Source organism: Dermacentor silvarum, chromosome 9 (genome assembly GCF_013339745.2).
Source record: "Dermacentor silvarum isolate Dsil-2018 chromosome 9, BIME_Dsil_1.4, whole genome shotgun sequence".
Taxonomy (NCBI): domain Eukaryota; kingdom Metazoa; phylum Arthropoda; class Arachnida; order Ixodida; family Ixodidae; genus Dermacentor; species Dermacentor silvarum.
The window spans coordinates 43,088,340-43,113,784 of record NC_051162.1 but is presented as its reverse complement, the minus strand read 5'-3'; the positions used below and the strand labels follow the sequence as shown (position 1 = coordinate 43,113,784).

General features: G+C 48.5%; 1 non-coding gene across 1 annotated transcript; it reads right to left on the bottom strand.

The window, feature by feature from the left end:
- Nucleotides 1-22,496: 22,496 nt before the first annotated feature.
- On the bottom strand, nt 22,497-22,568 carry Trnag-ucc (transfer RNA glycine (anticodon UCC)). Its single transcript has one exon. It is a non-coding gene; the product is annotated as a tRNA-Gly (tRNA).
- Nucleotides 22,569-25,445: the final 2,877 nt, after the last annotated feature.

Here is a 25,445-nt window from a genome sequence, read left to right as displayed (position 1 = left end):
ACACGGCGCAGCGTCAGGGGAAGGGGAAAACGAGATAAAGATGTTGAAAGGAAGGGAGGGATTAAGAGAAGGAGAAGCAGCAAGAGTCTCATCCGATCATGGAGGAGGCTGGTGATAGAGGCGGTGGCCTGCTAGGGGCGAGCGCTTAGCGATGGGCGGAGATTCCGTTCAGTTCCACAAACTCCAAAAGGCTATGGAGAGCTCGGAGGTGGGGAGGCGGCGGGAACAGGAGGTCGCTGGTTGTCGCAGCAGGTAGACCCTGTTGTCTGTAGGCAGTGATGAACCTTGAGCGGCCCTGTGCCAGCGCTGGGCAAGCACAGAGAAGGTGCTCGAGGGTCTGGGGGTCGCCACAACGTTCGCAGGCCGGTGATGTGGAGCGTCCCTTGGCGTGCAGCCGCGCCGCCGTCCAGACACAGCCCGTGCGCAGTCGAAGCAACGTTGCGCGTTCCCTCCTGGTGAGGCCACACTCTGGAAGTGGCCTGGGACCGCTGCCATTTGCCACTTTGGCATCCGGGTGGACGATTGTGAGCAGTTTTTTCAGGCGCTGCCTTGAAAAATCTGAGGAAGCGACTGCTCGTGTGAGCAGCACTTCAGGATGGTGGGTAGTTTTGGCGAGGGTATCCGCTGCCTCATTACCGGCTATTCCCACATGGGAAGGCAGCCAATGAAATGAGATGGTGACCCCCGCGGTAGCCAATGCCGAGAAATTCGATCTGAGCAGGGCCCCCGTAAGCCCCGATCGGCGGTGGTTGATTAGGCTCTGGAGCGCTGGCAGTGGGACAGCGGGCACGCACACGCAGTCTAGAGTGTCTCGATGCCCTCCTCGCCCACCCTCCCCTTCCATTGGGAAGTCGCGTTTGCTCGCTGATCGTCGCTCCGCTGATCGTCGCTCCGGCAATAGAAAAAAAAATGTCACAGTTTCGCCCTAAGGGCGAAGCAGTGAATGCGATAGCAACACAGCAATGTCATACGAAGTAAGGTGAGCGGCTTTGGTAGCAATATGAATTGTAGTAAACATGAGCTGATTAAGTAAGCAGGTGTGCTGCGGCGTAAGTAGACCGACATGAAGAGAGACTCGATGACCACGAGAAGGCGCGTGTGAAACGGTGGTGTTGATGAGAAGCGCTTCCCGTGGGCAGCGCGTGCGAAGGGACACACCTGTAGCGCTGCACTGCCGACCCGGGCAGCATTGCATGTGTAGCGTGCGTTGGAAAATGTGGCCCGACTATTACTAACTGATTGAACAAGCGTGGTGTGAGCGCGCACAAACAAACATGAATAGATGACACTGAATGACTGCAGACAACGACTGTCAAAACGCTGGCAGCAAGCACATACGCCGCAGCAACGGGCGAAGGTACGTGCGGTCTATCGCTTCAACGGAAACTGAGCGGCGAATGCACGGCGCATTAAGGTCAGAGCCGTGTGGAGACAAGCGACGGTGCGAGCGAGCGACGAGCGCGGTTGTTGGCAGAGAAGTGCGCCCCCCCCCCCCGCTCCCTACGGCGCTGGCTTCCCGCTTCCTTGCTTGCGCGTGGGAGATTGAGTGCGTTCGCTCTCCGTGATAGCGCGCGTCCCCGCACGCTTCCGCTCGGGCATACGGCGCGCGGCGAAGCTTTTATCTATAGGGAACCTCACGGCGACGGCGACGGCCACGGCTACGGCGATGGCGACGCCGACGGCAGAAATCCGGTTGAAGTGTCCGTATAATTGCTATCGCAATAAAAAAAGTTGCAGTGGCTTAGCTCGGCTATGCCAGGATATACGTAGCGTTAGCAAAGGTTCAGCTGATTATTCTTAGCTTTCCTGGTTGTCTCCTACGCTCAACCGCTAATTGCCAGGCAACTACTTCGGGATCCGATGAGTCAAGCTTCTCCGTTCTTCTGCGCTGTTGAGCAGCATTTGCGCTCTCCTTCTCCATGGCTATACCACACTGGCAAACGCCAGTCAGAAGCGCAGCGGCTCCAGCGCAGTGTCAGACGGCGACTGCGCACCGAGCGCGCGCCGGCGCCAGTGCGTCTACCACGGCTACGACGTCACTCCTCTGGAATGCGCAGACCGGCGGCGGTGAGTCGCGCGCGGCGGCGGCGGAGTGCGCGAGAGGTGCCGGCTCCGGTGGCTCCGGTGCGCAAGCCGTGTGACATCACTGATGCTTGCGCATGCGCAGCACGGCTCTGGATGTGCCGCTCGAAACGGGCTTGGCTAGGCCAGTGTAGCTAACGCTACAAAACTCTCATTGGCCGTATGCGGTATGTGCGAGTGAAAGCGAGCGAGGACGAAGGACGGTCGCTTTCGCGGGGAGCAAACGCACGGCGGAGAGAGAGATTGTGGTTGTGAAGAGAACGAGGCGGTCTTCACAACCACAATCTCTCCGCCGTGCGTTCGCTCCCCGCGAAAGCGACCGTCCTTCGTCCTCGCTCGCTTTCACTCGCACATACCGCATACGGCCAATGAGAGTTTTTTTTTTCTATTGCCGGACGCGATTATCGAAACGTGAGCCCTTAACAGCTTCGCTGTAAAAATTTAGCTTTTTGCTGCACCCCGAGAAGCGGACTGCCTGAAGATAAGGCGTCATGCGAATCCGCGCAAGGAACGAGAAGCACTTCGAGTTGAGGTACGTGACGAAGACGTGGGAAGCAGTCTACAAATTACACGATCTTGTGAGTGCACCACGAAAGGCGGCTCTAACAAAGGATGCCATGCCGACGAAGTTTCCCGACTGCCCTGCTCCCTTGACAAAGACAGAAAAAAAGAAAGGCGCCTGCGGACCGTTCGCACCTTCCTGCCACCAAACGTAGCCGTGTAAGACGGGAAAATTCTCTCCCCATGCGAGATCTACGCTTGTAACAGTGGCAATATTTGGGGTTTTACGTGCTAAACCACGATATGATTATGAGGCATGCCATATGAGGGCTCCGGAAACTTCGAAAATCTGGTGTTCTTTAACGTGCATTGACAGCGTACAGTACACGGGTCTCTAGCATTTCGCCTCCATCGAAATGCGACCGCCGCGGCCGGAATCGAGTCGGCGACCTTCAGTCAGCAGCCGAGCACCGCAACCACTGTGTGGACTGGCTACGCTCGTAAAGACTCCACGCATCTAAATGGACGTGTTCCTTAAAGGACGAAGCCGTAATGCTGTCTCTCGGCGACTATGTAAGACACAGACAGTGAAAAATATCACTCGGATGGGAACAGCGAAGAATCGGAAGCACATACCCACCCCATAAAATATGTCTACCCTTCTCGCGGTGCCAAACCAGGATGGTTTTTCATGCCCTAAAGCGTCGTCGGTGCCTCAAACTTGGCTGCTGGCACTTCGCTAAAATTCACTGCTTTATGTGCGACAAGCTAGCGTTAACAAAGATTGTATTCATCGCACATCGTTTTATGCGAAATCAACGACCGATAATTAATTGCTTCGAATGTTCGAGACGGCAATCGACAGTACGTTTTACTGCTGTAATACTACGGCTAATATGTTATTTTTGACTAACTAGGTAAACATTCCTTCAACAAAGAGAACTAACTTCTGGCATATTTCAACGCGACTTCAATGTCATATGCTTAAATGCACGATTTCACATGTCTGAATGTGAAGGCATCCCCCTATGGCAAGCCTTCGAGGTGGTGAATTGAACATATTCAACAGATATATATATATATATATATATATATATATATATATATATATATATATATATATGGGGTTTATTGGCGAATGATCCCGTTAGGTCCAGCGCAAAGAGCACCCGAGCCGTTCCAGCCAAACGCCAGCGCCAGGAGCCACGCCAGGAGCCACGCGACCACAGCGATGCTTGCGCTAACTTCGTCATTACAATGGCCCCACGAAAGAAGACTAGCCATACTGGCGACTCACGGTCACGACACGATAGAGGGATCGTAATACGGTTTAAGACGGCTGACGTGCACAGTCTCGCGACCACGACGCCGCAGATCGTCAGACAGCGTGAGAAGTTCGACCACAGAGTTTACAGCAGATGTACAGGCGACGATCCGGTAAGGTCCGTGGTATTGAGCCAGCAGCTTAGACGAAAGACCGGGAACGTGAGGCGGAATCCACAACCAGACGAGGGAGCCGACACGGAAAGTGGTAGGGCTCAGGTCGGTGTCATGTCGATTTCGCTGGTGGGCTTGACCCTCCGTCGTGAAGTACGGGCAGGTTGGCGGCATTCTTCAGCGTACCTGGCTACTTCTGTTATGGGTCGATATTCAGAGGCGTCATGTTGGTATGGAAATACTGTATCGAGCGTGCACGAGGGTTCTCGTCCATACAATCAATAAAAAGAATGGTGAAAAGCCTGTGGTCGCTTCAGTCGCGGTATTGTAAGCATAGGTGACAAAGGGGAGAACCATGTCCCAGTTGGAGTGGTCCGACGCGACGTATGCAGTGAACATGTCGCCAAGAGTGCGATTGAAGCGCTCAGTTAATCCATTGGTTTGCGGATGGTACGCGGTTGATGTACGGTGGACGACGTGGCTCTTGGCAAGCAGAGCTTCGACCACTTGGGAAAGAAAGACACGTCCTCTGTCACTGAGGAGTTCTCGAGGAGCGCCATGTCGAAGCACGAAATTGCGCAGGATGAAGAAAGCAACATCACGTGCTGTAGCAGCAGGGAGGGCGGCAGTCTCAGCATATCGGGTGAGATGGTCAACACCAACGATTATCCACCGGCTTCCAGACGGTGGATAATCGACGTTTACGGCATGGGAGTGGGCCGTAAACGTCGATGCCGACCCGATCGAAAGGCCGCGCGGGGCAAGGTAAAGGCTGAAGAGCGCCGGTCGAGCGTTGCGGAGGAATCTTGCGTTGTTGGCATGCTTCGCAAGCACGGATATACTTTAGGACAAAGCTGTACATACCGCGCCAGTATAAGCGTTGGCGCAACCTTGCGTAAGTTTTCAGCATGCCTGCGTGAGCACTCTGTGGGTCGGCATGAAAAGCAGCGCAGATGTCGGAGCGCATGTGACGAGGTATTACGAGAAGCCACTTGCGACCACCCGGTATATAGTTGCGGCGTAGAGCAGGTTGTCTCGCACGGTAAAATGAGAGGCTTGACGGCGGAGCGCGCGGGAGGGCGGATTGGCGGTGGAATCCGACAGAAGGTCGAGAAGGGCAACAATCCACGGATCCTTCCGTTGCTCCGAATGCATGGACTCGACGCTGAGCGCTGAGATAGCGGTGTACTGTGCCGAGAGAGACGCTGTATCGGGGGGTAGAGGAGAGCGAGAAAGCGCGTCCGCGTCAGAATGCTTGCGGCCAGACCTGTATACCACTTGGATATCATACTCTTGAAGTCAGAGGGCCCACCGACCGAGGCGGCTCGAGGGATCTTTCAAAGTCGACAAACAGCAAAGAGCGTGGTGGTCCGTGACGACATAAAACGGGCGGCCATAAAGGCAGGGTCGGAACTTGACAAGAGCCCAGACTATAGCCAGGCACTCTTTCTCAGTGGTTGAATAGTTGGCTCAGCCTTTGTGAGGGTCCGGCTCGCGTAGGCGACAACATACTCGTGATAGCCAGGCTTCCGTTGCGCGAGCACCGCACCAAGGCCAACGCCGCTTGCATCAGTGTGCACCTCCGTAGGCGCCCGGGGATCGTAGTGCCGGAGAATCGGCGGAGTTGTGAGCAGCTGGCGTAGCGTCTGGAATGCGTCATCACATTCACGAGACCAGTGAGACATGTCGGTGCCCACGGTGAGAAGTCGCGTCAAAGGTGCGATAACGGTCGCGAAATTGCGCACAAAGCGACGAAAATAAGAACAAAGGCCGATGAAGCTCCGGAGGGTCTTCAGTGACGTCGGCTTAGGGAAGTCGGCGACAGCTCGAAGTTTCGCAGGATCAAGGAGGACACCGTCTTTGGACACAACGTGGCACAAGATAGTCAAGGTGCGAGCTGCAAAGCGACACTTTTTGATATTCAGCTGAAGACCAGCGTTCTTAAGACATGTCAAAACTTGGTGGAGACGTCAGAGGTGCGTCGAGTAGTCTGAAGAAAACACGACGATGTCATCCAGGTAGCATAGGCAAATGTTCCATTTGAGACCGCGACGTATGTTATCCATCATGCGCTCGAAAGTTGCGGGCGCATTACAGAGCCCGAATGGCATGACGGTAAATTCATATAGCCCATCATGGGTGACAAACGCTGTCTTCGGTCGATCGCATTCGGCCATGCGAACCTGCCAGTAGCCAGATCGTAGGTCCAATGACGAGAAGTACTCAGCGCCTTGTAAACAATCGAGTGCATCGTCAATTCGGGGTAAAGGGTAGACGTCCTTCCGTGTGACTTTGTTTAGGCGGCGGTAATCGACACAGAAACGAATAGAACCATCTTTTTTCGCACTAGCACAACTGGAGAAGACCACGGACTCTGGGATGGTTGGACGACGCCACGCTCGAGCATGTCATACACTTGGTCGTTGATTATACGACGCTCCGCCGCTGAAACGCGATAGGGGCGTTGTCTGAGGGGAGAGTGGGAGCCGGTGTTGATGTGGTGGGAAACACTGTTCGTACGACCCAAGGCGTGTTCCGTACAGTCGAAAGAAGAACGGAAAGTATCTAGCAGAGACAGGAGTTGCTCGCGGTGCTCGAGGGAAAGGTTGGCGTTAACGCATGAATCAAAGACTTCGGTAGCCAATCGGGAGCTTTTCGGAAATGGTGTCATGGCGTCGAGCGAAAGGCCAGAAGAGGAGCCAGGCACGTCTAAACACTCAGACATGTCAATAGGTTCGACACAGCCGAGGCACTCGTCGCGAAGCAGAGTCAGCGGGAATTGGAACGGGTTGTCCACTAGCATAATTGTTGTACCAGCGGCTACGTCAAGAACGGCGAATGGAAGTGGTAGAGATTTGCGGTGAAGAAAAACAGATGAAGGCGTGAACAGTACCGAGGCGTCGGGCGCCGATGGACACAACAAAGCGACTGGTGTTGAAGTGCTTGGTGGCAGATCAGTATCGGCGGTGACAATAATCTTTAAGGGGGCAGGAGAGGCGGCAGGCAGAGTGGTGTTAACGACAGACAGAGCAACTTCGGCACGGGCACAGTCAATGACGGCACGGTGACGCGACAGAAAGTCCCATCCCAGGATGACATCATGGGAGCAGAAGGCAGAACAAGGAACTCAATTGTGTAAACTACGTCCTGAATCCTAGCGGTGCATGCGGCTGAAGGTTCGATGGGCTCCGTGGTGGCAGTACGAAGTACAAGGCCAGAAAGTGATGTGGTGACCTTCCTAATCTTACGACAAAGAGTCTCACGTATGACGGAAACCGCAGCGCTCGTGTCGATGAGTGCGAATGTAGCGGCTCCTTCAACCTGTATTTCTATAACGTTTTGCGGCGATAGCGGAGGTCTTGGGGATTTCGACAAGCGTGCAGCTCTTGCCTCCGAAGCTACAGCATTTAGTTTCCCTCGTTGGAAGGCGGGCGACGACGCATCGGTGATATCGAACGGCAAGGCGGTGATGGTGAACGACGGGGGCTGAAGTTCTGACAACCGGTCCAGAAGTTCGGCGATGGGTTCGAATCAGCATGCTGGTGGGATGCAGGTACCTGTGGCTCAACGACGACGTCCTGACGCGGCAGGCGACGGCGACAAAAGCGCGCCACATGTCCCGCGATACCACACGAGAAGCATATCGGCCGATTGTCCCGCGTGCGCCATGGATCTTGCGGCCGGAAGTAATGAGGGGGCATTTGAGGGACAGGGAGAAGCGCTGGGCGCGGTAGCGGCACCGAGTAGGGGAGTGTCGTTGGTCTAGGAAGCGACACGACTTCAGCGTACGTCAAAGGTGCAGCAATCTGAGCTGGTGCAGCAATCTGTTGGACTGGTGGAAGGGCCTCTGCAACCTGCTCGCGGATGACCTGCTGCCCGGCCGAGGACAAAGGTTGGACAGGCTCCTGGGTTAGAGGGAGCAGCGAGAGCTGGCGGGCCACCTCTTCACGAATGAAGGCTTTGATCTGAGGCAGCAGAGACCCGTCATCAGCCTGTCCGTGAGCAGTCACCAAACTGGAAAGGGAGGCCACTTGAGGAACAGTTTGGCGGGCGAGCGCTCGTTGCCGGCGTAATTCATCGAAGCTTTGGCAATATGTGACTACGGCTGCAACGGTGGTAGGATTCTTGGCCATGAGCATCTGAAAAGCGTCGTCATCAATGCCCTTGAGGATTTCTTTAATCTTATCTTCCTCAGTCATCGTTCGGCTCACGCGGTTGTAGAGATCTATGACGTCCTCGATGTAACTAGTGAAAGTCTCGCCTGGCTGTTGCGCTCGGTGGCGAAGGCGCTGTTCAGCGCGAAGCTTTCGCACCGCAGGACGGCCAAATACCTCCGCGAATGCAGTCTTAAAGTCATTCCATGTCGCAATGGTTGCTTCATGGTTGCGGAACCAGAGGTGGGCGACACCCGCAAGATAAAAAAATAACCTTGGTGAGCTTTGTCCGATCGTCCCATTGGTTGAGGTTGCTCACCCTTTCGTACGACGAAAGCCAGTCGTCGACGTCGGTATCAGCGGTGCTACTGAACACAGCCGGGTCTCGTTCACGAACGGCACCGCAGGTGACTTGCACAGTTGACGAAGTGGGTCGCTCACCGGCGTCGTCTGGCATGGTCGTGGGGGTAGCGGAGGGCAGAGTGCAGCTGCGGAGTTCCAAGGCGAGTTGTTAGGATACCCAGCACCTCCACCAAATGATATGGGGTTTATTGACGTTTGATCCCGTTAGGTCCAGCGCAAGGCAAAACCAGCGACACCGATCCTTTCGTCTTTCTCTTCCTCACTTCAGGAGCCATGCGACCACAGCGACGCTTGTGCTAACTTCGTCATTACAATATATATATATATATATATATATATATATATATATATATATACATTATACATACATATATGGCTGTATCGTCAAAATCGCTTATTTGCTCGCCGTTTTTATCTTTTTGTGCTTGTTATAGCGTGAAGGCTGAGTTTTTTGTTTATTTTGAGCCGCCTTCGCGGCCCCGAAGCGACCATGCATGTTACCTCGCATTGGCCACGGGTACTGTGGCGCCATCTAGGGCCCTCTGCACAAAACGCAAACTGAAGTTCTCCCTTTCCGGAGGCGCCGTAAGAGCACTGCACGGGCCCGGGCCGGCCCGCGGGCCAGGCCGGGCCGTCCGAAGTGTTTGTCGGCGGGCCGGGCTCGGGCTTGAGGCCGCAGGCCCGGGCCGGACTCGGGCTTGAAGCCACGGGCCCGGGCCAGACTCGGGCCCGCTCATTCAAGGGCCTAAGTAGGCCTTCGAGCACACGCGACTGTTATGCATTGCATGGTTCAATGCATTCTGTGCCAAGCTGAAGTGACACGTGCAAGATGACTATCATCGTCATCATCATCATCATCATCATCAGCCTATATTTATGTCCACTGCAGGACAAAGGCCTCTCCCTGCGATCTCCAATTAACCCTGTCTTGCGCTAGCTGATTCCAATTTGCGCCTGCGAATTTCCTAACTTCATCACCCCACCTAGTTTTCTGCCGTCCTGGACTGCGCTTCCCTTCTCTTGTTATCCATTCTGTATCTCTAATGGTCCATCGGCTATCCATCCTACGCATTACATGGCCTGCCCAGATTCATTTTTTTCCGCTTAATGTCAACTAGAATATCGGTTATCCCAGTTTGTTCTCAGATCCACACCGCTCTCTTGACTGCATATCTTATCAGATGACTATATCGCATCAAAGAAAATATTAAAACAGACGAAGTTCTCATTTTTAACAGCGGAGCTGTTTCAGCCGGGCCTAATGTGTCCGCTGAATCCAAAAATGTGGGCCGATCCTGGCAGCAGTGCAGAAAGGTTCCAAGAGCAATGGCACATACACCTGTGAACTAGCAAAGCTGAGCCTGGATATGTCTAGCTAAGAATGGTGGCGACTAATTGCCTATCGATGGGCAATTGATAGCCAATCAATAGCTAGTCGATAATAGATCAATAATCAATAACTTCCTGAAAATGCTGGGGATTACTTGGTAGTGCATAGCCCAGCCCGAATACGTGGTCAAAACTTTACCATAACTAATCAACAGCCAATCAAAAGCTAATTGATAATGGATCAATAATCACTAAATTCGGATAACTTGGTAGTGCTTAGCCTATCCCAAGTAGGTGGCCAATATCTTGTAATAGACAATCGATAGCCAATCAATAGCTAATCGATAATCAATCAATAATAAATAAATTCCGGGAAATGCTGGGGATGACTTGGTAGTGCTCAGTCTAGCCCAAAAGCCAGGACTATAGCTAGGTGCCCATCATCTCCGCTGTCTCTTTAGCATTGCGCCGCCAGTGCAAGCTACGCAATTTTTTTTCCGCAGAAACGAACATTGTTTCCGCGTAAGGAAAAATAAATTATACAAAGAACCACTCCTCAAACCATTTCCATGTTACCGCTTTTGCGATCGCACTACTATCAGTGTCGATACTATGGCATTATTTTAGCGCTAAGGCCAGTTACTTTTGTGCTTCAATGCATAAAACAGCGTTTTCCTTAACAAGTTAACTGGAACGCCCATGCATTTCGTCAGACACATTGAAAATTAATATCTCGAAACTAGTTCAGTCCTGAGAATTCGTTCCAAGTGGATGCGCCTTGCGAACTCAGCGGCTATAATTCGTAAATTGAAAGATGTTCCCTTAAATAATTAATTAAAAGTTAATTCGCGTAATTATGTTAAATATTCAATTAGGCGTTTTGACCATCCATTGGGCCATCCATGTCAGAATTAGCTTGGAACTACATAAAACAATTAGCCTCCTTAGAGCGTCGTCGCATTAATGCGAACGCAAGAAATCCTGAGATATGGTCAATTCCATACTTCAGAACACTCTATAAGCATCAGTCGTTAATACATTACCTCTACCATTCACTTTGAACAGATACAAAAATGACGGTAATTTCAGTAAGAAAGAACTCAGCTGACACTTTGGTCGCTTGTAATGTATCTGATGTGATTATTCTGTCTTTGTGTATGGTTCTGAGTATATAATGTAAATCCTGTTTCGTTTTGTTAGCAAATGTTGATCTTGTAAAATTCAGTCTCATGCTATGTTGTATAGCTGGTGTTGCCTTGTATTGTATAGCTAGTATTGTTATTGTAGTGTTGTTTAAAATGCATTCTGTTAGAACTTTTTCCAATTCTGTTAACTCGCCGTGACGCAAATATCCTTTGTCTTTCCGTTCATAGCTATTTCGTCTATGAGGAATTCCAGCGACAGCTGGAAATGTATGTGAATTATTGTGCATTTGTACACACTGTTTGCTGTACTATTGCCCCACCTGGTCTTTTGGGTCACGTCAAGCTACATATGTAGCTTTTAGTCCAAAATGACCGTCCACCATGTAAACTGGACAATAAATTGATTTTATTTGATTGATTTCGTCGGACACTTTGAAAGTTATCTCGAAGCTGGTTTATTCCTGAGAATTCGTTCCAAGTGGATACGCCTTGCGAACTCGGTGGCTATAATTCGTAGATTGAAAGATGTGCCATAAAATAATTATTTAAAACGTTAATTAGCGTCATTATGTTAATTCTTCAATTTGGCGTTTTGATTTCTCGTGGAAGTAATGGCCGCCTCATCGAGTAGTTTAGATCAAGGATTATAACTGTGCTATATGCTACAGGCAATCTTTAAAAATTTTGTTCAGCTAAAATGAAACGCCCTGTATATTTGCATGCTAAATGACATCATAGAACCATATCGTACAAATCAAGGTAAGTGCATGCGCACCACCAGAAAAACAGTAGCACAGGCAATGGGCCGGATTACTGATGTTCCCGTGGGAGAAACAAAGATTTCGGTCTTTTATTGCTTAGATACTGCAGCTGATTAAACCACGAGAAGGTGAGGCTGACAGATACGGTACAATCTGTAAGTAAAAAAAAGGTTTTTTTTTTCTTACAGGCAGGGCCTGGTCATGCACACGCGGGCCCTAGCTGCACACGCGGGCCCACCGACAACCTAAGTAGCCGGGGGCTTATCCAGACGCAACGGCGTAACAGCTTTCGCAGAAGAGCCACAACTCAGGCGCAGCGTTGGAAGCGACTCAATTGAGGCAGGTGAAGCCACAGCAAGTTTCCTTGGTTTATCCAGTGTATAAGTCATATGGTCCGGTGTTTTCGCGATGTTTAAAACTTCAACGTGATGAAGAACGCTGATGGTGGCAGCCGTCCTTCGATCACATCATGCGCGTCCTCTGCGGCTAGGCAGGCCGACGAACATGGCGTGTTGTGATCCTTGGTTGTGAATGCACGAGCGGCTTGCTTCTGCTTTGTCATTTGCGGATGCTGGCTTATGTGAAGTCAAGACAATTTCTTCAGCAACAGTGCAACGCGCAGTCACGACCGCAGCTGACGCCGGTGGGGGGGAGGGGAAAGGCACGAGCAGCAGCGTCTGAGGGCGCTGCACAGGGCACACGAACGCAGGGTGACCATCTCCGCAACGCCGACAAGGTTGATGACATCCTTCGCGTTCGGGGCCGTGAACACGAAAATGGCCATAGAGCGGCGCGGTGTGCTGTGCACGGTATTAGCCGCTGGAGCCTCAATGACGAGAAACACGTTGTAAACCGGGGTGGTGAAATCTCACTCGATGGCTGAAGAATCACATGTAATAGGGGACAGTGTTTGTGGCACTCATCTCCATCTGAATTAAGCAGGTACCTGTGAGGACGCCGTGTTCCGTTAATAAGATCGGCGTTGACAGACATAACCTTCCTGTATGACTTGGTTCGGAACGACGGCAAGAAAAGGGAGGCTACGTTGGTCACCTGCGGGCCGACGGGAACGACAGGACAACGCTCGCCACCGATGGCAAGGCGGTCAGCATTGACGATTAGCGTTATGAGAGCCATACTTTTGAAGGTCCCTTGGAAGTTGAGTCCTCCCATATGCTGAACGTAGTAGGGCTCAAAAGAGGCCAACTATTGAGGCCATCGAACCGATCATGCCCGCAGGGACAACAAATTCTTGGGCCTTCGAGGGAGTCCACGACACTGTAGGCGCTATGGCGTGAACAGGTGGACGTCACTGACATGTAACACGCAGGAACGTCAGCAGAATGTTGCTGTCTTTATCTTCTTGGTCGTCTGGGAAAAGCTTATTTAAACAAAAGACGAGACGAACTCTGAGTCACATTGACGGCACATTTCCACCAGGGCGATAACATTTACAAAGTGCGGATCATTGTTTACACGGCACGTTTTCAAAGAAATGTCCGAGTCCACACTAACAGATATAGCCACATAGAACCATGGAAACGCACAGTTACACATAAACTAATTGTCACATTATATAAAATGATGTCGAGTATATACAATTTACTGGGCAGGCCATTTATTGCGTAGGGTGGATAACCAGTGGACCATTAAAGTTACGGAATGGCTGCCAAGAGAAGGAAAGCGCAGTCGAGGACGACAGAAAACTAGGTGGGGTGATGAAATGAGGAAATTTGCAGGTAGAAATTGAACTGAGCTAGCGCAAGGCAGGGGTAACTGGAGATCGCAGGGAGAGGCCTTCGTCCTGCAGTGGACATAAAAATGGGCTGCTGCTGCTGCTGATGATATACAATGTAGACAAAGTTTATGTGCAATGATGATGGGGCAGAGAGGACATGGAACAAGCTTATTGTTAAACACACGGATATGGATTCAGCTATAGGCAGAGAAGCAATATTGTTTTAGAGGCACAAACAAGTGGCACAGGTAATGAAGACAACTGTTTGTGATGCCCAAAGGCCTGGAGCCTACAGAGAATTGTGCAATATCAGAGACCGTTGCAAATACTATGCTTCCACAAATATATAAATCAAGATTGCGAATTGCTGGGGTGATAAAGGCTCGAAATCACCGCGTAGCGTGGTGGCATTCAGTCTGGTGGTGACGACGACGAACTTTACCGATGGAGCTCTTCAGTGTATGAGCCGGTCTGACCGTTGTAAGATTAACGCCAGATTAGTCTCAGACGGGGAGGTTTAAATCTCCTTTGGTCCAGAGCGTTTCGATAGCAACGCAAAGGCCGTGTAAAGCAGCAACAAGCTTTAATGCGAGAATAAGTGGGTTCCAATGGAGGGACAGTTTTATTTTAACGTTAGCGTAACAGCGGGACTAAGGGAAATAGCGTTACCGTTCCACAAACGAACTTTGCAGAAAGAGAGTTTTAGTATAGCGTGATAGCGTAGTTTACGTGTGGGACGCTATTCCATTACGCTTTGAATTTCGCATACGTAGGGTAGGGTTACTAGGGTACCTAATTAATTCAATGTGTGTGTGCGTCCGGAAACTGCGAGAGGCAGCGCAATTGAAGCCAGTAGCGCGTTGTATTTTTACTTCCCATGTCCGCCAATCTGCAGCGAAACAGACAAGCAGTACAGGCTGTCTACCATAGCCTCCGAAATCTTTCAATCTCTGAGGCCATATGCCGTCGTCGCGCCTATCTTCCAACTTTACCGATAGGTGGCGCTCGCATCTCATGTAGGCGTGGCGTGGAGTGACGTATTTATAGACAGGGAAAAATTGCAAAAAAAAGAATCAGGAGTTAGTGAAATGCCTAAGTGCGGATATTAAGAGTTTCCGGATGCAGGGCGAAATTATCCTGTTGGGTGACATGAATGCCCACATACAGGATCTAGACGGTTATACCGACAACAAGGGGAGGTTAATGCTAGATCTCTGTGAGCAACATGCCCTCGTTATCGTGAACACAGGGCCAAAATGTGATGGCCAGATCACATGGGAAGGCGGAAATGGACAATCGGCCATCGATTACTGTCTGATGACAGAAGGAATTTATGATAAGTTGAAAGAAATAGTCATTGACGAGGAAGGGGATAGCAGCATATGGAGTGACCATAAACGCATCATTTTGAAAATGGGATATGTAGTTGGGAAAGAGAGCAAGGAACGAAGAATGACCAGCCCAAATTTGAACGATAAACAAATAGCAAATATAGCCACGAGAGTCGAGAAAGAACTTGACAAATGGCCATGCAAGGAGTCGGAATATGGTGAGCTTGTAAGTGTAATGACGAAGGAAATGAATGAGAAGCAACATGCTTGTTGGAAAGGAAAAAGGAAGCTGGAAAGCTGGTGGAACAGGGAGATACGGGAGGCGATCGACGAAAGAAAGAAAGCATCAGGAGAACACAGACAGGCAAAAAATTCACAGTTGCCGCAGGATAAAATAGACAGAAAATGGGAAATATACCGCGGGAAAAATAATGGTTCAAATATTACATCAAACAAAGATTAAAGGTGAAAGTGAACGTTGATTGTCAGAAATACGTACGAAAAAAAAGGCCGCACCTAGAATACTTCGGAACCACATTAACGTATTAGGCGGGAAGTTGGGAACAGTACAGCAACATATCCTTGACGAAGATGGAAATAAACTGGAAGGGGACGTGACATTAAAGTATGTTCGAAAAATAACAGCCCAATCATTTCAGGGCAATGGCGAGGTGGTTTCTGAGGAAAAAACGAGAATGAACGAGAACCAGACGGAAAAGGAGTTGGTGCTGAGTAATTTCAACTGGAAGAAAGCTGAAGAGAAAATTCCTAAACGCACAGCCACAGGTTTAGACGAGGTTCCCGTTAGACTGATTAATGAGCTAGGACCATAAAGTAAGCAAGCTCTGTTGAAAGCAGTAGCAAAATGCTTACAACATAGGCGAATACGGGACAGTTGGAGACAAAGTAGGATGAAATTAATTTATAATGGTAAGGGAGGAAAAAGATAAATTTAACTCTTATCGACTGCTGACCATTACATCGGTAATATACAGGTTATCAATGCAGGCGTTTAAATTGAAGCTGCAAGCATGGGCAGAGAATAATGGCATATTGAGAGAACTTCCGAAAGGCTTCAGAATCGGTAGGCGGCTGGATGATAACTTATTTGTCCTGACTCAGTGTATTGAAATATCCAGAATAGAAAGGAGACCGCTATATGTGACTATTCTAGACATTACCGGAGCGTATGACAACGTAGATCGCAGCATTTTGTGGAATATTCTAGAAGGGGAAGGTATGGGCAACGACTGTATACTGCTATTGATAAAGATTTACCGAGAAAATACTGTTTGCGTTGAATGGGAAGGGATGACGAGCGAGGATAAAGTTGATATCAACAAGGGACAGGGTTGCCATTTATCGCCGCTGGTGTTTACGATGTACGTGGTAAGGACGGAAAGAGCGCTAGAAGGAATCAATATCGTGTTTAACCGCTCATGCAAACAAGCCAGCACAATAGTTGAGCAGCAGCTTCCAGGTTTATTTTATGCGGACCACATAGTGTTGCTTGCTAACAAGCAAAGTGATATGCAACGTCTGGCTGATATCTATTGAGAAGAATGTGAGAAGTTATTAAAATTTAGTGTTAAAAATGAGGTTTTATGGTGTTCAACGAGAACAGTGAACAGACAGTGTTGATTCAGGGCCAGGAAATACATCAGGTAAAAGAATACAAATACCTTGGTGTATGGATAAACGAAGACGATAGATATCTGGAGACACAGGAGAAAACAGTAACAGCAAAAGGGAAGAGAAATGTGGCCATAATGAAACACAGAGCGCTATGTGTATACAATATGTACGAGGTACTCCAGGGTATGTGGAAAGGTGTAATGGTTCCAGGATTTACATTTGGAAATACTGTTGTTTGCTTAAAGTCAGGGGTACAATCCGGACTCGATCGCAACCAAAGGTCAGTGGGACGCCTCGCATTGGGCGCTCACGGGAAGACTACTAAATAAGCTGTGCAGGGTGATATGGCTGGAAAATTTTTGAGTAAGGCTCGGAGTAAAATTGATTTTGAAGAACGACTGAGGAATATTGAAGAAAGAAAATGGGGTGCAAGAGGGTGTTCAGGTATTTGTATGGGCGAAACATTGACTCAAAGTGGAGGAAAAGAACTAGAAAGTATGCGAGCGGTATGGTCAGCAACACGTCAACAAAGAACGTGAAACGCAAAGTGAGAGATGCTGAGACAATGTCATGGGTGGCGGCAAGGGAAAAGCAACCTGCTATGACTAACTACCTTAAGGTAGTTAGTCAAGGAAACAAGTTTGCACTCGGTCACGCAAAGCTTAGGCACAGCGAAGCTACTGGCGGCTACTGCTCGGTATGAACTTGGTTGCTGCTAGGTCTTAACTTGGTTTAACTTAACTACGCACGTGGGAAAGTATTCTCGAGCGATCATTTTCGGAGGTACCTTCCCTTTCGAGACATTTCGCGTGACAAGCGCTGGATGCGTGGGCGCCTACGAGCGACAGCGTTCCTGGCTGGCCACAAACGCAGGCAGGCTAAGCAAGGTTGGCACAGTGCCAAGAATGCCGCTGCTTGCCGACGCCGAACGTGTTGGAGGCTAGCCGTACGATATCAATAGGCCTGCTTCGCTGTGTCTTTAGCTTTGCGCGGCCTAGTGCAAGCTTTCGCCTTTTTTTTTCTCCTGGCTCAGCGCGCCGGGGAGAGAAGAGAGGCAGGGGTCGGGAAGGCGCATGCATGCGGTCTCCTCCTCCTGCTCTTCCGGGTTGCCATGGCTACCACGGCTACGCACCACAAATTACAACTGGCTTAAACAGCTTCGCTGTTAAAAACAAATCAGGAAAGAATCAATTTATGATAACTCAAAGCGAAGCTCCTGACTTTTCGAAGCGAGGTCAGGATGCCTTAGAAGGCGTAGTTATAAATCGAGGTACACCAAGGACGAAATTGGAGGACGCTTAAGCTTCGCCTTTAAGAGCAGAACGCGATAGAGCTATCGGGACCCGTTCGCATCGCATCGTTCGCATACGGCAAGTAGGCTTCATTCACTGCAACACTGAACGTGGGAAAGCCAGCGTACAAAGACCAAGCTTACACCGATCCTCTTAAAGTCGGCTTCACTTTTAAGCTGAAATGCATTGCTGGAAAGAGGTTTTTTCAGGGACAATATAAGTGGTCTTATATTAAAATGTGAAGGCCCTTACCCATTCTTCATTGTTTTATTAAATGTTTGCTATTGCCCCGACGCGCGCAGGTCTGGTAGAAATGCTGGAAAAGGTGGTTTGTGTTTGAGTTTCCTCGTAGCAGAATTAGGTTCTCTCGTACATTCAAATTACATTCCGACGCCGATTGGTAAACAATCCGACGGCGAATCCGACGCCGAATGGTAAAGTCGTACTTTACAATTTTTCTGATGAAATCAATCGCATCCTCAGAAGCACCACAAACTGTGAACAGTCGGCTGCTGCATATGTGGGAAGCATACGACAGTTTGCAGAGATGGTGGCAAACGCAGAAACTCAATCGACTACTGCCGATTAAAATTGCAAAGCTATCCAAAGAGATAGAAGAATATGCAGAACAGCTTGCCAGGCAAGAATGAGGCCAAGTCTGTGACCAAATGAGTGGCAAACTAGGACTCAAGGATACTTGGCAGATCCTCAGACACCTGCTGGATCCGGGGAACAGCAAAATTGCGCACAGTAAAAACATCATTAGACTAGTGCATAACCATACGCTCACAGATAAAGAACTCGTCGGAACTCAGACAGAGATACGTAGACACATCAAACAAAGTCTCTCTGCCGAGCTACTTGGGAGCCCCGAACCACAAACTGGACGAGGAAATCCAAGAGTCTGAAGTGCGAGCAGCACTTCAAAGACTTCGGACCTTCTCGTCTCCAGGCGCGGACGGTGTTACGAACAAATCACTAAGAAACTTAGATGATGCCTCGATTGAAGCAATTACTGAACATTTCAACGAATGTTGGGGAAGAGGGGAACTCCTCTCATCCTTGAGGCGTGCAAAGGTCGTCTTCATCCCGAAACCGGGAAAGAAGCTTGACTTGCAGAACCTCATGCCCATATCTCTCACCTCCGGCTTAGGCAAAGTACTCGAGCACGTAATTCTAAGCAGACTAAAGAGCCACATGGATGACAAGAATTACTTCCCGCACACCATGATAGGCTTTAGAGAAAATCTATCAACACAAGACATCATGCTAGGACACTCAGCAGAGGTCGTACACCGTATTCATAGGAAAAGAACTAGTAGCCCTAGATCTAACAAAAGCCTTTGACAACATTAAGCATGAGGCAATCCTGCTTGCATTGGAGAAATTCAATGTCGGACACAAAACATACACCTATATCAAAGCCTTCCTCTCCGACAGAACTGCCGAACTGCAGCTAGGCTCCGTCGCATCTTCCATATTGCAACTTGGCAGCAAAGAACTCCACAGGGATCAGTACTATCCCCTTTCCTATTTAACATCTCTCTTATACCGCTAGCTACTGCACTTAGCACAATCCCTGGTTTGAGACACTCACTATACGCTGACGATCTCACCCTCTGGGCTAATACCGGAAGTGATAGTGAGATAAAGGAAACACTACAAGCAGGAGCAGACCGAGTGTCATATCATGCGAATCAAATAGGTCTGTCATGCTCCCCCCAAAAGTCAGAACTGATTATAAAGGCGCAACCACGAGCAAAGACACCTGACCCGGACATCAAGGTGATGGTAGATGGCATGTACGTACAAGAGGTGCACACTCGTAGAATCCTGGGGATGCTCGTACAAAAAACAACGGAAAGAACGCATTCACCCTGAGCAAAATCATAGGATGCGTTAGCCAAACAAACAGGCCAGTAGGAAACAAGCATAAAGGCACGACGGAAGCGGATCTCAGGCTACTTGTCCAAGCCTTTGTCCTGAGCCACATAGTATATTCCCTTCCTTACCTGCACCTCTAACCGGCTGAAAAGAAAAAAATCGATTGCTTGATTAAACAATCATACAAATCAGCCCTTCACCTCCCTAGATACACGGCTAATGAGAAGCTCCTTGAATTGGGAATTCACAATACCCTAGAGGAGCTTGTCTAGGCACACAAGCTAGCCCAACTGGAGAGGCTATCCAAAACTCAAGTAGGAAGACACATACTGGAGGATCTGGAGATCCTATATAGATCCACACAAACCTCAATGTGCAAACTTCCCCTAACATACTACATAAATTTAAGGATCGCCCCAATCCCCAAAAAACATGCATCCATAACATCACCAGGACAGAAGGAGAGCAAGAGCTAAAGCTCTACATAAACACTACTCGGGTCTGCAGGATATAGTCCACGTCGACGTTGCGGAATACCGAAGTCGAGATATCAAGGTCAGGCCCACTCCGCAGCAGCAATTAGTTGCATGCATGCAGAGGAATCAGAAGAGGCAGTTATAGCTGTGGCTATAAATGTGCCATTTATAGCCACAGCTATAACTGCCACCGCGGAAAACATTTTCAACGATTCCAAAACTGCAGTTAGAAACTTTGCCAGTGGCAAAATCCACAAACCGGCCATGAAAATCCTAAACAAATATCAACCACCTGATCGCCAGATTCAAATCATCTGGGTCCCAGCACATTCCTTGCACCCAGGAAATGAGTCTGCCCACAATTATGCCCAAAGTTTCGTCAGCCGGGCGGTGGGAGGCCTCGACCTGGGTTCAGCGAGGGATCGCATGGTGACTTTCCACGAAATTACTATGCACTACCGTGAAGGTAGACAAAAATACCCCCCTCCACATAAATCACTGGATAAACTGCAACAGGTGACCTGGAGGCAGTACTGGCTCATTTGCCAACCCTTACAAGTATTCGCTAATATATCCGGGCTGCTTCTCACCTAAATGCAAGAACTGCGACGCCTATAAAGCAGACCTGACACATATATTGAGCGACGGCCCCGGGCGCAAACCTAGGGTGGCACTCGAACTTAATAACACTTCAGACGGGGAGGTAGCGGTGTGCAGCTCGGATCCCGCGGTCCAGCTGGAGACCGCCAACTGGGCTTCGGAGGTGGCCGAAAGTTAAGGGCTTACGGCCACCTCACGCCGCGTAGCAGAAGAAACCCAATAATTGAAATAACTCTGTGGCAGCCGTCGCATCATGTTTAGTTTAGGTGCACCCAGGACAAGCTTCGCTTACCGCCATTTTCTGGTAGGGAAGGGTTGCGCTTCCCTCGCTCGCTTTCCGACGCGAAACTGCTCGTCTGTTTATTTTCCCGGTTCTTTGATTCACTGTCCCCAGGTAACCAAATCATCATTCGAGTGCATCATTTCTCCCGCCAAACGCATCCTAATACTATTCATCCAACACGTGGCCGTTCAACTACATATCAACATTTTTTTACACAAATTCCAGAGTGTGGAATACCATTCTTTTTAACATCTGCGTAGTCACCGACATTTCTCGTTTCAAAACTGCCGTTGAAGAAGACAATTTTTGAAGTCACGCCACCTAGCCGGACCCGCCATTTCTTCTTTTTGCCAATGCCTCATTTATTCTGCTGTTTAATGGAGCCTTTGAGGTATTACGAATAAATAAATGAATAAAGTACACATGAAGTTTACAGAACTCCGATAACTCTACTTGGTGCCGAGGTACGGATTTGTAAAGTTCATTACTTCTTTGTTTGGTAAACTTACCAACCCTAAGAAAGATATCTTAGAACCTCGAGGCCCTAAATCAACATTCTGCTTCCTACAGTCGCTAAAGTTTACCTTTCTCTCTCAAGTGCAACAAATTAGATTCAAATCGGTCCAGCAATTGTCATGTAAAAGCATTTCTGTGTTTTACATGCATCTGAACACTGGAGCTGCTCTCGAGCTAAACGCTTTCTCTTAAGAGTAAGCTTTAGCTCGAGGCCTCCTGTCTAAATAAATGGGAAAGAAAAAATCGTTTTTCTCGGCAACCACTGCACCAAATTTTATGATGTTTTTGTTGCATTTGAAAGAAAAGAGTTAGAATGTAGTGAAAGTTCGTTGCTAATTTTTTATTTAGGCCATCAATTTTTAATAAGAATTGGCAGGAATCGCAACTTTTCAGAAAACAAAACTATCAAGTGTACAACTCTGTACCTAAGCAATGAGAAAGGGTATATTGCACCTAATAGTACATCGAAAGCGGACAAAATTGATATATTATGTATGGCAAACACATAGACCAGTAAGTTGTGAGTAGAACTTCTGCAATAATTTTGTAAACGATGTAACAAATTCACGTAAGATATAAATTGCCATATCAAATTCGTCTGCTTAGGGTGCTCTAATAGGTGCAGTTTACAGAACTGCGATGTGTGTTCAAGGTGCAGAGCTACGAATTTGTGAACGTCGTACTTATATTTTTCGGAAACTTACGAACATTTGAAAATTCGTTTAAAAAGATTCAGGCCCTAAATCAAAATTTCGCTTCCAAGAGTCACTAGAGTTTAGTGTTTTTCTGTCAAACGCAACAAATTTCATTGAAATCGGCGCCGTGTTTAGCCAAGAAAAGCATTCTTGCGTTTTACATGTACTTGAATAGGCAACGTCAGAACTGAGCCCGAGCCACGGTTACAGCGTACTAGAATTGTACCACGATTGAAAAAAGAAAAACAAAAATTATTGGATATAAAAAAAAATGTGCGTCGGCCGGGAATCGAACCCGGGTCAACTGCTTGGAAGGCAGCTATGCTAACCACTATACCACCGACGCCGGCTGTCTCAAATCGCTTCCTTGTAGCCTTTTATATCGCAACTTCCGCCCGCAGACGGCAGGCCGGATGAATGAAGAAACGAGGTCAACTCGAGCCACGTGGAACAGCCCCAACGGCGTAATCATCCCGGGTCGAGAGAACGGCGGGAAATTTCGCGCTAGCCTACGCACACTCCGGGATAGCGTTAAAGGGCCCCTAAACCACCTCAGACATTTTTTTAACATTTCAAGTAAACGCGTGCATAGAGTTCAGAATGCCGTCACGATCAACGATGCCAAACGCTTCAGCGTTACGCGCCGCGGACGCGCCACACACACACACAAAAAAAAAACCAATGCCGTCCTTCTCTCCTGGCCTTTCCGGTATCTCCAGCGGTCGTCACGATGTCACCAGGGTGCATCTGGCGATGTGAACGGCGGTGACGATGCCCATTGGTCGAACAAGAACCTATGACTTCCGGTTAGTCTGCTAGAAAGTACGCGTGCTACCTGCTCTTCGTCGTCCCTTGCGAATCGGTAACTACAGCCCGCAACGCAAGTGCCAAATCGCTCACGTTCTAACGCAGTCGTGCTTAGCGGATTGATCAGCTGCGCGAACAGAGTCCGATAGTGTTTTGCAATGGCTAAAAGGCACCCGTCTGCGGTGCTTGGCTGCAAAAGCGCCGACTGGGAAAACGAAACGACGCGACACCGGCTGCCTTATGACGACGCCCTGCGCAATGCCTGGCTTGAGCGCATTGGCGTTTCGGCAGAATCAAAGCGCAATGTCGATTTACGTGTATGTGGGCGACACTTCCGTGCCGAAGAATACCGTCACGACCCACGCCTACTGCAGGAGTTGGGATGCGGTCTGACACCCCGCCTGAGGCCAAATGCGCTGCCAACTCTCTTCCTTCCAAAAAGGCCGGTAAGTTTTTATAAATGCTCCTCTATGTAGTGTGATGTCATGTTTTTGGAGTGGCCGAGTAATCGGTTCTTTATCTTCACACCACTGTTCGTGCTGCACCATATGCCCGACCACGAACCATGCGATCACATGTAAGATTTTACGTCGCGCGTTCAGTTTAAACAGTGGTGCACCGGCGCTGAGCTACATGGTGTCATGTTGCGAAACGCTTTTCGCACATTTTTTTTCTTCATCAGCATTCACGCTGCCGAATAGCCGTCACTCGACTGGAAAGAAAAGTAGAATAAGAGCAAAACAAAACTCCGGATGATGCATTGCACTCTGTTGTCATATCATAAACCCATTTTATGTCAGCTGCTGAGGATTGGTGCGCAGGGCTATTGTGGCAGCGTGATATTCGTGGTGAGAAATAAAGACGTCGACTCGACACTAACGAGTCGTGTGCAGCATGTCCTAGATCTCAATTGTATGCCTTACTGATTTGTGACTGCAGATATCATAGACCAAGCCAACTCCAGCTGCAGCATTGGGTGCCAGCACTATTGAGGCATCGCCGATTTCACAGCCAGTGAGTATCGTGATTCGAGTGTTTTATTTTTTTTTTCATTTCAGGTATAAACAATTAGTTCCGTGAGTTCTTTGAAAATGAGTGTTGCTTCAATTGGCACAAGAATTAAACGTTGTTTATTGTTATACAGTGCATGCAGCATTCTAGATTAATTCGCCAAGTTCTCCCCGCCCTGTATACACACACATGCACACACGCACAGAATGTTTCATAAGAGCTGAAATTGACGCTTTCTTCACTGTTTTTTGTCAGTGTTTTCATTATTATGCATAGCTTTCGAAGTGTTATGCACTTGTTGCACTAAATTTTCGTGGTTCTAACAGACAATGGCTTTAAGCAAATATTAGCAGAAATAAACAGTTTATATAATGAACTGTAAGTAGATAATTCTCACTTAATTATAGTTTATTTCACAAAGAAACAATGTTAATTTCCTGCATCAATTCTGTAATATATAATGAAGGCCGTTCTTTCCCTTATTCAATGTAATTCATACTGGAGTATTGACAACTAGCGATGAATTAGTCATGCCTCATAAGAGTACATTGTTTGCAGGTTGTGCCGTGTGAATGCAGATACAGTCAGGCTGTGTCTACTGTGGGAACGCAGACTGGGGTGGCAGCTGACCACAGCCCTCGTGTACTGCATTCTGTGGGAACGCAAACAGGGCCAGAACAACGCACAATAAGAGTGCAGACATCACGGCATCTTCAAAAGAGTGTTGGTAAGCATGACTACACTTTGTCACAACAACATAATGAGTACTATAAGACTCTCTTTCCTTGTTCATGTAAAGTGTTTGTTTCTACGTAGTCACTAGACTTCAGAAAGAGGGTTTACAATAAGAAAAGCAGCTACAGTTGGCACCAGTCATGTATATTACTGTGCGCTGTATGTCATATGAAAAACAAGGTATGTTTGCGATAGTGACGTAATGTAGTGAAATCAAACAGCCACGCAGGCCCACTTCGCTGCACGTCTGCTGGTGTCTATAGGCACGCAGAGAGCTAGTTCTGCCGAAGTCATCTTGGCAAGAACACAAGAGGATGCAGATGTAGCTGCTTCTCCTGCGCTGATTTTGAGAATGCCCGCTGTGGAGTGCGAGTTCCGAGAAGCTGCTGGTGATGAAACCTACAAACCAACTCTTGAATCCTTCGAAGACACGTTTGCAAGGTAAACTATAGTGAAATGTGGCGTTTGTGCTCTATGACTGCAATTTTATATAAAGCAAATCATACAACGTAGTTAGACGAATGCGACAGTGCATGGTTCTTCCTCTTTGGACGATAAAATGTTGTAGCCTGCGGTGTTGAGAATTTGAAAGCTTGCGCACAATGAATGCAAGAGCATTCCGTATAATATAATTATCTAATCATCGTTATAACAAGTGTGATTTTTGCTA